The sequence below is a fragment of the Trichechus manatus genome, unplaced genomic scaffold (genome assembly GCF_000243295.1).
Source record: "Trichechus manatus latirostris isolate Lorelei unplaced genomic scaffold, TriManLat1.0 scaffold00001, whole genome shotgun sequence".
Taxonomy (NCBI): domain Eukaryota; kingdom Metazoa; phylum Chordata; class Mammalia; order Sirenia; family Trichechidae; genus Trichechus; species Trichechus manatus.
This window is the reverse complement of record NW_004443937.1, coordinates 8,191,580-8,205,971: the sequence shown is the minus strand read 5'-3', so window position 1 is coordinate 8,205,971 and position 14,392 is coordinate 8,191,580.

The window sequence follows — 14,392 nt, the reverse complement described above, 5'->3', positions numbered from 1 at the left end:
GTGTCTCTGTGTCTCTTCTCTTTTATAAGGACACCACTCAGATTGGATTAGGACCTACCCTGCTCAGTATGACCTCACTTTAACTTAATTATTAATGTCTTCAAACACCCTATTTCCAAACTAGGTCACCTTCGCAGGTATGGGGGCTAGAACTTCAACATATCTTTTCTGGGACTAAATCCAATCCATGACATATACCAACCCCTAAGAATCCTCTGAGGTGGGCAGCGTCTAGAAGGGATGGGGACGTTAATTCCCCTGCAATTCTGGCCTGCTGTGTACATTGACCTGCCGTGTGCCTTGGCAGCTTGACTTCCCACAGTTCTAGAAAAAGAAAGCCCTCTGGTGCAGACGTGAAGATATGGGCAGTTAGAGGTCAGCAGGAGCATGCAGAAAGGTCTGAGGGTTTGCATCATGTTCTGATGGCGTCTGCTTCAGGGGAGCCAGAAAAGAGTGGGATTTGTGTCCACAAAGACAGCTATGGGTTCACCAGATTCACATCATTTAAGAACATGCATCTTTGGGCCAAGTCTCCCAGGTGGCTGTGGCCACCACCCAGTGTGATCAGCTGGTTCACAGGGCTCCCATCCTGCTGTCTTGGTCCATGTGGTTGACGGCAAAGGAGGCACGCCTTATACCCAGGACTGAGGCCTCTGTGGGGCATACAGTCCCTGTCTATGTTCCACGGTCACTCTTTTTCTTTCTAGCATCCAGTACTCAGAGAGTGCCTATCCTACAACTTGGGGCAAAGTCTCATCATATTCACACATATACAACCCACCCCATCAGCAGACACAACTGAACAAAGAGAAGGTTTTCTCGATTGGAGAGAAAGCAGAGTGCCTCCGTCAGTGTTAGGGTCATACACGTCTCTCACTATACCCTCCTGGGCCTCTCAGGGGCCTCATCAGCACAGTGGAATAAACCCATGCCCTGAGGGGCTGCTATGCTGACTACCTGAGGTAGTGAATGAAGACTGCTTAGCACCGTGCCTGGCACAGAGTTCCTGGGTGGTGCAAATGGCTGACATACTCACTGCTAACCCAAAAGTCGGCAGTTCAAGTCCACCCAGAGATGCCTTGGAAGAAAGGCCTGGCAATCTACTTCTGAAAAATAAGCCTCTGAAAACCCTGTGGAGCACAGTTCTACTCTGACACACTTGAGGTCACCGTGAGTCAGAGTTGACTCCATGGCAACTGGTGTTTTTGGTGCCTGGCACACAGGAAGACCAGGATACATGTAAGGTTTCTTCTTTGCAGCCTTTTCTATGTCCACTGCTGTCTCGGGCATGTCCATCTGTTCCACTTAAACTCTCCTCTGCTGGAGAGGAATAGGCACAATTTTTACCCCTATCAAAATCCTGCCACGACATAGCTTCTTGCTGCATGGGTTCATATATGGGATCCAGATGTTTTGCCCAAATAGAGTCTTCTGGATATTGACGCCTCCTTGACCAACCTTGTTAACTAGGACTATAGCTGACTATAGTTATTAAGGCATTCTATTCTATCAGCATCTCTGGCCTAATGTACCTTGCTGGTTTCTGTCCTCCTATGAGCACTTTCTTTTCTCCAGGGACTTCTGGCACGAAACAAATACATTTCCAGGTGGACCAATATTAAATAATAGAATGTCAGAAATGGAAAGGAGTCTTATATTGGAGTCAGCCATCTGTTCTGACAGATGGAGAGCTGAGACCCAGGAAATATAAAAGGGGCTGATAGTAGGTGCTCAATATATGACAAATCTGTATTCAGGATTGTGCTAAGTGCTTTATACATATTACTGGTACACCAGTTGCGGTTGAGTCAGTGCCCACTCATGGCAACCTCATGTGCGCAGAGTAGAACTGCTCCATATGGTTTTCAAGGCTGTGATCTTTTGGAAGCAGATCACCAGGCCTTTCTTCTGAGGTGCCTCTGGATGGTTCCAGTGGCAACCTTTCGGTTAGTAGACGAGCACTAAAACTTATACACATTAGCTCATTTAATCTCCATCACAACTCTACGTGGTACTGTCCTGCAGAGGGACAACTAGAGGCTTGGAGAGGCTACTGTTGTTGTTGTTGTTAGGTGCCTTCAAGTCGCTTCTGACTCATAGAGACTCCACGTATAACAGAAGGAAACACTGCCCGGTCCTGCGCCATCCTCACGATAGTTGCTATGCTTGAGCCCATTGTTGCAGCCAGGTGTGTCAATCAAACTGATCGAGGGTCTTCCTCTTTTTCACTGACCCTCTACTTTACCAAGCACGATGTCCTTCTCCAGGGTCTGGTCCCTCCTGATAACATGTCCAACTTACGTGAGACGAAGTCCCGCCATCCTCGCTTCTAGGGAGCATTCTGGTTGTACTTCTTCTAAGACAGATTTGTTTGTTCTTCTGGCAGTCCATGTATATTCAATATACATGTATAGTCCAAGCATATTCAATATTCTTCGCCAACACCATAATTTAAAGGCCTCAATTTTTCTGTCTTCCTTATTCATTGTCAAGCTTTTGCGTGCATGTGAAGCAATTGAAAATACCATGGCTTGGGTCAGGCGCACCTTAGTCCTCAAGGTGACATCTTTGCTTTTTAACACTTTAAAGAGGTCTTTTGCAGCAGATTTGCCCAATGCAATGACTTGTTTGATTTCTTGACTGCTGCTTCCATGGCATTGATTATGGATTCAAGTAAATAGGCTACTAGTAGTAGTTAAAACTGACTAGGTTAGGCTGCAGTCACAATTAAGCCTCAAAATCTCTGGGGCTTAACACAATAAAGATTGATTTCTCACTCATGGAAAGTTCCAAGTAGGTTGAGTGGCCCTTCTCCAGCTTGTAGTCTTGCACCTGTAACACGTGGCCTCTGAGGTAGGGCAGCAGGGCTGAGAGAGATGGAGGAGGCATGCTGGCTTTGCAGAGGAGCACATGGATGATTGAGCACTAATCATCTCAAGCCACACTAAGTGCCTCGTTTTAAAGCAGAGCTGGTAAGAGGCAAAAGTGGAAATTAGACTTGGATACGTCAGACTCAAAGAAACAGTCCACCAACTCCCTGCATCAGGACCACCTGAGCACTTGGTAGAAAAACACATTTCCTAGTCCCACCTCAGATTTACTGAATTATTAGATTGACCCCTTTGAAGCTGCCATTTATGAATGTGACAATGGTCAAATATCAACAATTCCATTTGATTCAATCTAAGTAGCCTCTCTTGGGGGTGGGATGCTTTTTAGAAAGCTCCTCAGGTACTTCTTATGCTCACTGATGTTTGAGACCCAGTGCCTGGAAATCTCAGTTCTTGAGCACCACATGGTCCCACCTCTTGTGTGGGGGTCTCTGACTTGCACAAGGAAACAGGGAGTGACCAACACATCCTTGAGTCTGGGTTCCCTGACTATGATGTTGTTTTTAGGTGCTGTTGAGTTGACTCCAACTCATGGCGACCCCATGTGTTGCAGAGTAGAATTGCTCCATGGGGCTTTCTTGGCTGTAATCTTTATGGAAGCAGCTTGCCAGGTCTTTAAGTCTTCCATGGTGTCGCTGGGTGGATTCCAACTGCCAACCTTTAGGTTAACACTCCAGATCAAAAGTCAAGGGCTATTTCTCTATCACCTCTTCCTGGGATACTTTCACATTTAAAAGTGAAGCCTTTCCTGTTTAAACCATCATTTCTCATAATTTCCATTTGGCCTTTGGAGAAACCTAGGTCATGGGATCTAAGTATTTTTCCATTAAAAAAATTATACATATATATATGTATGTATATATGTAAACCCATTGCCATCGAGTCAATTTCAACTCACAGTGACCCTATAGGACAGAGTAGAACTGCCCCATAGGGTTCCAAGGAGCGCCTAGTGGATTCAAACTGATCTTTTGGATAGCAAATGAATGCTTAACCACTACACCACCAGGGCTCCTATATATATATATACATATCCCCACATGTCTGTCAGTTTGTCATACTGTGGTGGCTTGTGTGTTGCTGTGATGCTGGAATCTATGCCACTGGTATTTCAAATTCCAGCGGGGTAACCCATGGTGGACAGATTTCAGAGGAGCTTCCAGAGTAAGATAGACTAGGAAGAAGGACCTGGTGGTCTACTTCTGAAAATATTGTCCAGTAAAAACCTTGTGAATAGCAGCAAAACATTGTCTGGGACCAGGCAGTGTTTTGTTCTGTTGTACATAGGGTCGCTATGAGTCAGAACTGACTGGATAGCACCTGATAACAACAAATATATATATCAGAACTGACTGGATAGCACCTGATAACAACAAATATATATATATATACTTGTGTGTGTGTGTATATGTATATATATATATATATGGAGCCTAACAACAACAAATATGTATATGTGTATGTATGTGTGTATATATGTGTGTATGTAAATATATATGGAGCCCTAGGGGCACAGTGGTTAACTGTTGGGCTGCTAACCAAAAGGTCGGCAGTTCGAATCCGCCAGCCTCTGCTTGGAAAACCTATAGGGCAATTCTACTCTGTCCTATAGGGTTGCTGTGAGTCAGAATTGACTCAACAGCAATGGGTTTGGGTATATATATATATATATAAAATGACTGTGTTGGTATAAAAATGAGTATATTAGTGTTATTGTTAGCTGCCATCAAGTTGGTCTGACTCACGGCAACCCCATGTACAATAGAACAAAACATTGCCTGGTCCTGCACCATCATCATGATTGCTGGTATGCTTGTGTCCATTGTTACCATCCAACCTAGAGGGCTCATCTTCCAGCACTATATCAGACAGTGTTTTGTTGTGATCCATAGGGCTTTCATTGGCTACTTTTCAGAAGTAGATCACCAGGCCTTTCTTCCTAGTCCATCTTAGTTTGGAAGCTCCGCTGAAACCTGACCTCTACGGGTGACCCTGCTGGTTTTTGAAATATCGGTAGCATAGCATAGCTTCCAGCATCACAGCAACACACAAGCCACCGCAGTATGACAAACTGACAGACAGTGGTGGGAATATATTAATATTATATACCCAAACATTTTCTTTGACCTGCAAGTTCATTTTTTCCTTCTGATTTTAAATTAAAATACTTTTGTGATTTCCTAACAGCATGCATGTGGAGGATGCCAGGCATGGGGCCTACTGTGCCTGATGGATACGTTGGCCCTGGAGACATCTGTCTGGGTGGGAAGGTGGCTAATCTGGCCACCTTTACCATCCTGTTTCTTGTGGGATATCGACATCTGCCTCAGAAATGTGAGTAGAGAAAGCCAGGCCTGAAGTGGGAGGTCTGTAAAGATGCCCCCTCTCAGGCAGCTAAGCCTCTGACAAAGTTAAGCTGCCTTTATGGAGTGATTGTTTTGCTAGGCGCTGAGGAAGTACAAACTTTCTAAAGCCTTGTTTGCAGGCTAGGGTTCCATTCCTCCTCAAGGCATCTTTGAAATGCAAACTTGTTCTCTCAGCAGACTCTACGCATCTCAGCCTTTAAGAAAAATGTTGCAAACTGGCAGTCGCCCACTGGAGTTTGGGGCCTGGCTTTCTGACAGATTAATTATACCGATTGGCGGTTGTGTGTTTGCCTTCACGGCCATCTCTCCTATGTTGGTTCGCATTTGCTTTCTCCAGCCATCAAGGCAGCTGGGGCTCTGCCTTGACATAAACAAGCATTGCTTCAATACACTGGTGCAGGAGATGCAACTGAGAACCTGTCTGCTTCTATAAAGAGCACCCGGTGACAGGCTGGCACGGCAAGGCTGGAATTACAATTCGGGGTTCCTTCCCAGCCATGAGCCCTGAAGTGTCATTGAAATGAGTAGACATACCTCCTGGCGGGGCAGGCAAGGGGACCTGGCAAAATGAATGCACACCTGCTCTAATAGAACCTGCTCGAGGGAGCCTGGCTGCGTGGATTCGAGTCTTTTACATAGGCATGCCCCTATGTTAAAGCTGTGTAGCTTTGCTTTGGACGAGTCCTCTGCTTCTTTCTCTAGGTCTCAATGTTCTCATCTGCAGAATGATAATAGTTGTTGTTAGCTGCCATCGAGTTGGCCCCTGACTCATGGCGACGCCATGTACAATGGCCAAAATGTTGCCTGGTCCTGTGCCATCCCCATGACTGGATAGAAATTGGACTGCTGTGATCCATAGGGTCTTCATTAGCTGATTTTCAGAAATAGATTGTCAAATTTTTCTTCCCAATCAGTCTTAGGCTTGAAGTTCTGCTGAAATGTCTTCAGCATCATAGCAACATGCAAGCCCCCACTGACAGATGGATGGTGGCTGCGCATGAGGTGCATTGGCTGGGAATTGAATCTGAGTCTCTACTGAGCTACCAGCCTCAGAATTATAATACTGGCAGCTAATATTCATTGACCGCCACCTGTCTGTCAGTTTGTTGTACTGTGGTGGCTTGCATGTTGCTATGATGCTGGAAGCTATGCCACTGACATTTTAAATATGGTGAACAGGTTTTAGCAGAGTTTCCAGACTAAGACAGACTAGGAAGAAAGGCCTGGTGATCTATTTCTGAAAATTAGCCAATGAAAACCTTTTGAATAACAATAGAGCACTGTCCTACTCACTTGCTTTGGATGTCATCAAGAGCAGGGGTGGATTATCCAATAAGCAAGGTAAGCATGGGCTTACTTGTGCTTACTTACTAATCTGTAGCGAACAATTTCACATGGGTTTCACTTTGAGATGTTCTGGTGAAACCCATGTGGAATTGTTCACTACAGATTAATTAGTAAGCACAAGTAAGCCTGTGCTTACCTTGCTTATTGGATAATCTGCCCCTGATCAGGAGGGGTCCATAACTGGAGGAGACATCATGTTTGGTGGCATAGAGGGCCAGCGAGGGTAAGGGAGACACTCGGTGAGATGGACTGGGACAGTAGCTGTAATGATGGACTCAAACATTCTGGCAATTGTGAGGATGACGCAGGACCTGGCAGCGTTTCATTCTGTTGTACGTGAGGTTGCCATGAGTGGAAGATGACTTGATGGTAGCTAACAATATTCACTGAACTCTGGAGGTGTGCCAGGCACTACTCTCAATGCTTCACAAGGATTATCCCTTAATCTTCCCAGCAACGGAGGCTGAGGTTTAGAGAGGTGAAGTGACTTGCCAAGATTGAAGCTGGCAGGGGCTGACCCTCAGGTTCAAGGCCAGGCCCTACATTGAGGTTGTGCCACCCCAGAGTGGCCATCGGGGGTCTCTCGAACACCATATTTTGAAGTTGTGGATTTCACAACTTGTCCTGGTGTCATTCATGTTTTCCCAAGTGTAATGGAAAGTTCTAGTCACAAGGTTTACTGTACGGTGTGGTACCTATGTGCATAGGCGCTGGAATCAGCCAGCCTGCATTCAAATCCTGTTCTACTTCTGAGTACCTGTGTGACCTTGGCAAGTAATTCAATCTCCTTGCGCCTTGCTTTCCTCATCTGCAAAATGAGACTAATGATAATAATACCTAACTCGTAGGGTTTGTACAAGGATGAAAAGAATTAGCGCTTGTAAAGCATTTAGACCAGTGCTTTGGACATAGAAAATGCAATGTGTTTGTTAAAATATTTAATTATTCTTCACAAATTGGTATGTAATTCTGGGAATCTAGGAGATGTCAAACAATGTCTTAAGTTACCCTAGTCTGGTGGGTTTTTGTAGCCGTATACCCTTGAGTGCAGAAGCTGTTTTTTAAATACCAAGTGAAATAACCAGGTGTGGTAGGACCAGGGGTGGGGGTGGGGGTGGGGGATGGAATCCTGCATCCTGTGACCCATAGCATCTTATTTCATTTAGCAATTAACAAGAACACATTCACAATTAGGAGTGAAAGTTAAAATGTAGGGTGTGCTTTTTTGCTAATAAGAATGTTCTCATTTAGAAAAAAAAGATATAGTGCCTTCATTTAGTTCTTGTGAAAAGCTGCTTCTTGCTTGCTGAGGTGCCTTGACTGGTTAATCATTTCAGATGCTTCAGGGTGAGCCTTCCTCTGGGTGGTTTTCAGCTCAGAGACCTAGGGGGCTCAAGGAGATGAGGGTGCAGGCCTGGGAGAGAACATTATCTCATACTCAAGGCTGGAAAAACTCAGACAAAATAAAGGAAAATCACACAGTCGCTCTTGAGACTACTGGATGAAGTCCTATTCGGAGATAATAAGAAAAAGAATGCTTAGCCATGGCTTAAAGGGCTTTGAAAACCACTGCGGGCCCGAACGATGCTTCTGGCAGTATTAAGAAGGCTTTTCCAGAGACTGGTTATTTCCAAACTAGGACACCTCCTTTCCTATTCTTTGGTCTTCTCATCCCAGATGGCACAGGGTGTCTATCAGTGACTCCTGGTACTAGTCCCTGGCCAGTCATCCCTAAGACTCGGCCCCACACACCCCAGCATTTCTCTTTCTGCTGGCTGGCCTGGGTCCTGCCAGACTTTTAAGAGATTGGGTGTGATGCTGGCTTCTATTTCATGACCAAGAATGGCTTGTTTTTATAATGAAAAGGCAAAAAGAAGTGGAACAGGGAGTTGCAGAGCCATTGCGTAGATAAGAGGGCTTGTCTGTGAGTGAAAAAATAGGGACAAGAAATGTATTACCTGGTGTATTGGTCAAAACTATTAAAAAGGATCATCAGGATGCTGAAAATAACCATGTCTTGAGTAGTATGCTGGGCATGTCCCATGTTTCATGACTAATCCTTCCAGCAATTTCTTATCTCCATTTTACAGATAAGGAAATTGAGGTTCAATAGAGTAGGAGTCAATCTTACTTGACTTCTAAGAACCTATACTATTTCTGTATGTACTGAACACCAGGACACACAGTTAACAATGTTTGCAAAGGGGTTGGGACAAGGTGAAGAAAGGGAGGGGATTCAGGGAAAATGGATATTAACAATGATAATAACAGTAGTGCATCATGATAAATGAAGAAGAAATTCAAGTTGTCAATGATTTCATCCTACTTGAATCAATAATCAACGTCTATGAAAGCGGCCGTCAAGAAATTAAATGACGTATAGCACTGGGCAAATCTGCTGCAAAAGACCTCTTTAAAGTTTTATAAAGCAAAGATGTCACTTTGATGACTAAGGTGCACCTGACCCAAGGCATGGTCTTTTCAATCCCCTCATTTGCATGTGAAAGCTGGACAGTGAAAAAGGAAGACAGAAGAATTGGCACATTCAAACTGTGGTGTTGGTGAAGAAGATTGAACATACCATGAACTGCCAGAAGGATGAATAAATTAGTCTTAGAAGAAATACAACCAGAATGCTCCTTAGAATAGCAGATGACAAGATTTTGGCTCACTTGCTTTGTATACATCATCAGGAAAAACCAGTCGCAAGAGAAGCACGTCGTGGGTGGCAGAGTCAGTGAAGGTGAGGGAAATCCTCAATGAGATGAATTGACACAAACCCCACAAAAAGGACTCAAACATACCAACAATCATGAAGGTGGTGCAGGACTGGACAACGTCTCAGTCTGTTATACATAAGGTCACCATGAGTGGGGGCTGACTCCACTGCCACCAGTAACAACAATAACAACAACAACAATGACATTTACTGGGCAATCATGGGGCACCAGGGACACTGCCACACTCATTCTGTGTACTGTCTCCTTTGACCATCACATCAACCTTAGGAGGTTGTAGAAGATGACCCCAAAATAAAAATGTTCTGCTTGTGAGACAATGAACTTTAAACTATGGACTGATAAATGAGCATTCACTCAGTCTCTTCCGTGAGGAGCTCAAGTCAATTAGCAAGATGGGTCTGGAAGTCAGGGAGTAAATGTGTCAGGGAAGAGTTTTGTCTCCTGAGGGAGAGAAGGTAGAGGATGCTGAGACCAGCACTGAAATGCAACCTCTACTTAGAGAATCCTGTAAGCTATTGATAAAATACTGGTAATTGTTCTTGGAAACCTGTATATGAGGGCATTGGTGGTTCAGTGGTAGAATTCACGCGTTTCATGTGGGAGACTTGGGTTTGATTCTAGGCCAATACACCTCATGCTCAGCCACCGCCTATGTGTCAGTTGAGGCTTGCTTGTTCTTATGTTGATGAACAGGTTTCAGCGGAGCTTCCAGACTAAGATGGACTAGGAAGAAAGGCTTGGTAATATACTTCTGAAAATTAGTCAGTGAAAACACTATGGATCACAAGGGATCATGGAGATGCTGATCATGAGGATGGCACAGAATTGAGCAGAGTTTCAGCTTCAACAACAACAACATGGTCTTGCAAGGTAGATACAATCTCGACTGAACAGAAGAGGAAACTGAGACACAGAGACTAGGCTTATGTTGGCTAGTGGCAGACTAAGGTGTAGACTGATGAACCCCCACCTATGTGCTCCATAGGATCTCTTGGCCACCTCCCAAGCTTTCTGTGCCCAGCTTTGCTCTGGGAAAGCCAACTCCTGAAGTGGAACTGTCGGGTGTATGGGCGAGGCCTCCTCCCAGTCTGCTGGATGTGGCATGGGCTGTAGCCCTCGGTAGAGCACACCCAAGGATGTTGTGTAGCCCCTCTGCGGCTCTAAGCTGATGCTCTGGCATTTACGGGGGACCTTGTCAGCCTCTGCCATGGGGTTTGTTAACTGTGTCTGTCTTCTATGGGCTGTCAAAAACAGACTCATTGGCCAATATCATGACAAGAATTGGGAGCAAGAAAAAATACCACATTTCTTTGTTCGTCTAAATTAAATAAATCTAGCTTGACCCTCACCCCACTTGTCAGGGTGGATAAGAAATTCAGCCTGAGGGCTGCCCCTCCCTATCCTTGGAGTTATGCAAAAAGCTGTAGAGTTCACATGGCCCAGAGATTGTGAAAGGAACTCCTCTGGTCTTTCTTCTGTCCGACATGGTCCCCTCAGGCCCCCTGGGGGCTGGTTTCTTCTGGGACCTTTTCTGAGCTTTTGGATTCCACATAGATTAGGGTTGAACTACCCCCATCTCCACTGACCACCTTTTCAGTGGTCCTGCCACCTCCAAGGGTGCTGCAAGGGAGAGAGGCCAGGGGCTCCCTTCTCCTCCATGGTCTGTTTTGGGTACTGACCACTCTCCCAGGCCAGGCCACTGCCCTCACCTCCACTTCTGGAGCAGCAAAGGCAATACGTTCTGCGAGGGTGGAGGGAGTCCCAGACCTCAAGGACAAAATGCTGGGGTGCGAGGAGGGAAAGTGCGCCTCTCATTCCACGTTAGCATCATAGATAAGACAAGAACCCCCAATGTTTATTCACCCCCTTCTGTCTGTGAAGTCTGCATGATTTCACCTGGTCTTCACGACAGTCCTCTGAAATAGATGTTGGAATGGTCGTCCCCTTTTGCAATCAGGGAAACCAAGGTGTGGAAATGTTATGGATTGAATTGTGTCCCCCACAAATGTGTGTTGTAAATCCTAACCCCTATACCTATAGTGGAAACCCTGGTGGTGTAGTGGTTAAGTGCTACAGCTGCTAACCAAAAGGTCAGTAGTTGGAGTCCACCAGCTGCTCCTTGGAAACCCTATGGGGCAGTTCCACTGTGTCCTATAGGGTCATTATTAGTTGAAATCGACTCAATGGCAATGGCAATGGCAATGGTTTTTTTTTTTTTTAATACTGTGGTTATAATCCCATTTTGAATGGTTTTCTTTATTATACTAATGGGGCAGGATTAGTGTAGGGTGTGTTTTAAGTCTATCTTTTCTGAGATATAAAAGAGCAGATTAAGGAAACAAACCAACACAATGGAGGGGCAGATAAGTGCCCTGTGATCACCAAGGAACAGAGGAACAGAAGCTGAAAAGAAAAAAAGATCTTCCCCCTGAGCAGACAGAGAGAAAGCGAGAGAGAGAAAACCTTCTCCAAGAGACAGAGCCCTGAATTTGGACTTCTAGCATCCTAAACTGTAAGAAAATAAATTTCTGTTCATTAAAGGCACTCATCCGTGGTATTTCTGTTATAGCAGCACTACATAACCAAGACCAAACTAAAAAAACCAAACCCATTGTACGAGCTCTTAACCACTGCACCACCAGGGCTCCAACAGGAAAGGTTAATTTGTGTGAGATCACACTGATAGGAAATAATGGTTCCAGGATTTGAACCCAGGCACTCAGACTCCAGGATCTACAGGCTTAACTGCTATCGGGTCTTTCTGTCTGAAACATATCCATTCAAGGTGACATTGTATGCTGATTTCCCCTGTTTTGTTGGTGATCCACTTCATTTTAATATTGTATCCTCTTAATTGTCTATGTATGTGGATACCTAGTAAAGGGTTGTTGTTGTTATTTGCCATTGAGTCGGTTCCTACTCACAGTGACCCCACCTGCAACAGAATGAAACATTGCCCCATCTTGCACCATCTTCACAATCAGTTGTATGCTCAAGTCCATTGTTGAGGCTACTATGTTATTCTGAGTGCCTTCTAATCTAGGGTGCTCATCTTCCAGCACTATATCGAATAATATGCTATTGTGCTCCATAGGGTTTTCAATGGTTAATATTTGGAAGTGGATCTTGGTCTGGAAGCTCCTCTGAAACATGTTCACCATGGGTGACCCTGCTGGTGTTTGAAATACCAGTGACATAGCTTCCAGCATCACAGCAACACAGAAACCATCACAGTATAACAAACTGACAGATGGGTGGTGGTAATAAAGGTTAGGTATATGCAAATGAATGCTCTCACAGAACTGGCTTGAAAAGATGTCTGGAAAATAGGGTGCACTGGATTCTAGGACTATGAGCATAGGAGCATTTTCACTTTGTTGAGTGATGTGGTAGATTGCAAAAATGGTCACAAAGTCTTTCCCATCCTGCTCCCATGCCTTTGTAAAGTGACTTTGTAGCTCCTCCATCAAGAGGTAGAGTTTATGTATTTGACCTTTGAATCTAGGCTGGCCTTGTGGTTTGCCACACTAATAGAATGCAGTGGAAGGGATGGTGTGCCAGTTCGGAGTCCAGGCCTTGAGAAGTGTATACCACACACACCCTGCCACTGCTGTGTGAAAAAGCCTTGGCTAGCTTGCCAGAAAAGAAGAGACACCTGGCCAAATCTCTTCCATCATCCTAGCCAAAACCGCCAGCCAACCCCCAGAAGCAGAGCTTCCTAGGTAAGTAGCGGTGACTACTGATGCCTGAGTAAACTGAGACCAGAAGACTCTTTCAGCTGAGCCCAGCCCAAGTTGCCACCCATAGAACACTGAGCTAAATAAATGGTGATTATTTTAAGTCACTAAATTTTCAGGTGGTGTGTTGTGCAACAAAATCTACTGATACACTTAGCTCCAAGTCAGGCCCATTCATCCTCTCGCTGGGTGATGAGACTAGTGGCAGAAGATAGAGCAGCTGTGATAGAGCCACATTTCTCCTTCCTCGTTGTTCCCTGAAAGTACATTTCTGCAGGCTTGTGTCACAGATGCATGATGCTGTGATCCTGTTTCTGAACAGCTCAATAGAAGAAACCAACTATCAGTGAGGGCTGGAGTCCAGTCCTGGCCCCAAAACCAGCTTGCTGTGTGATTTTCAGTGATTCCCTTAACCTCTCTGGGCTGCAGTTGCTTTCATATTTGAGAGTATGGGACCGAAGCATGTGCTTTCTAAGATTTCCTCCTGGTTCTAATATTTTGTCACTCTGTGATGCATCGCTAAGATGGTGGTCCCTTTGTTCACGCTTGATTTGGGCGGTTTCTTCTGATCATTGGAGTAGCACAAAATGACGAGATGGCTCAATTTTTATTTATTTATTATTTTTACTATCAGCATAAAAAGACATGCACCATAATTTGGCTGGTGCAACGATAAGAAAATCCTTTTTCTGACAATGAAGCAAACAAATGTCTTAAGTTTAAAAGTACAAATTTGGAAAGGAAATTACTCAAGTTTCCTGACAAATGAAAATTTGCACCAAGAAACTAGAAGACTTTGTAGGCTTTTTGTTGAAATTTACAAAACCATGTTGCTTTTGGCTTTTCTGCTGTAAGTGGAAAAAGGTTTGGTTGGGCTGACTTCATGAGCGCTATAAAATTCATTCCTTCATTCATTTGTCCAATGAGTGTTTATGATGAGCCAGTCACTGTTTTAGTTCTGAGAGCACCGAGCTGACAAGACAGACAAACACCGGCCCTCACGGAGTGGACATTTCGGTGGTAGAAACAAATCCACAGTTAAGCATACAGTGCTCCCTAGTGATAAGTACTCTGAAGAAAACGTAGGGGAGAGATGAACACTGGATCCATTGTTCATCAAAAGGATAATAATTTTTACTATATTAATACATTATTGGAGCCCTGGTGGCACAGTGGTTAAGAGCTCTGCTGCTAACCAAAAAGTCAGCAGTTTGAATCTACCAGCTGCTCCTTGTAAACTCTATGGGGCAGTTCTACTCTGTCCTATAGGGTCGCTATGAGCTGGAATCAACTCAACGACAATGTTTTTT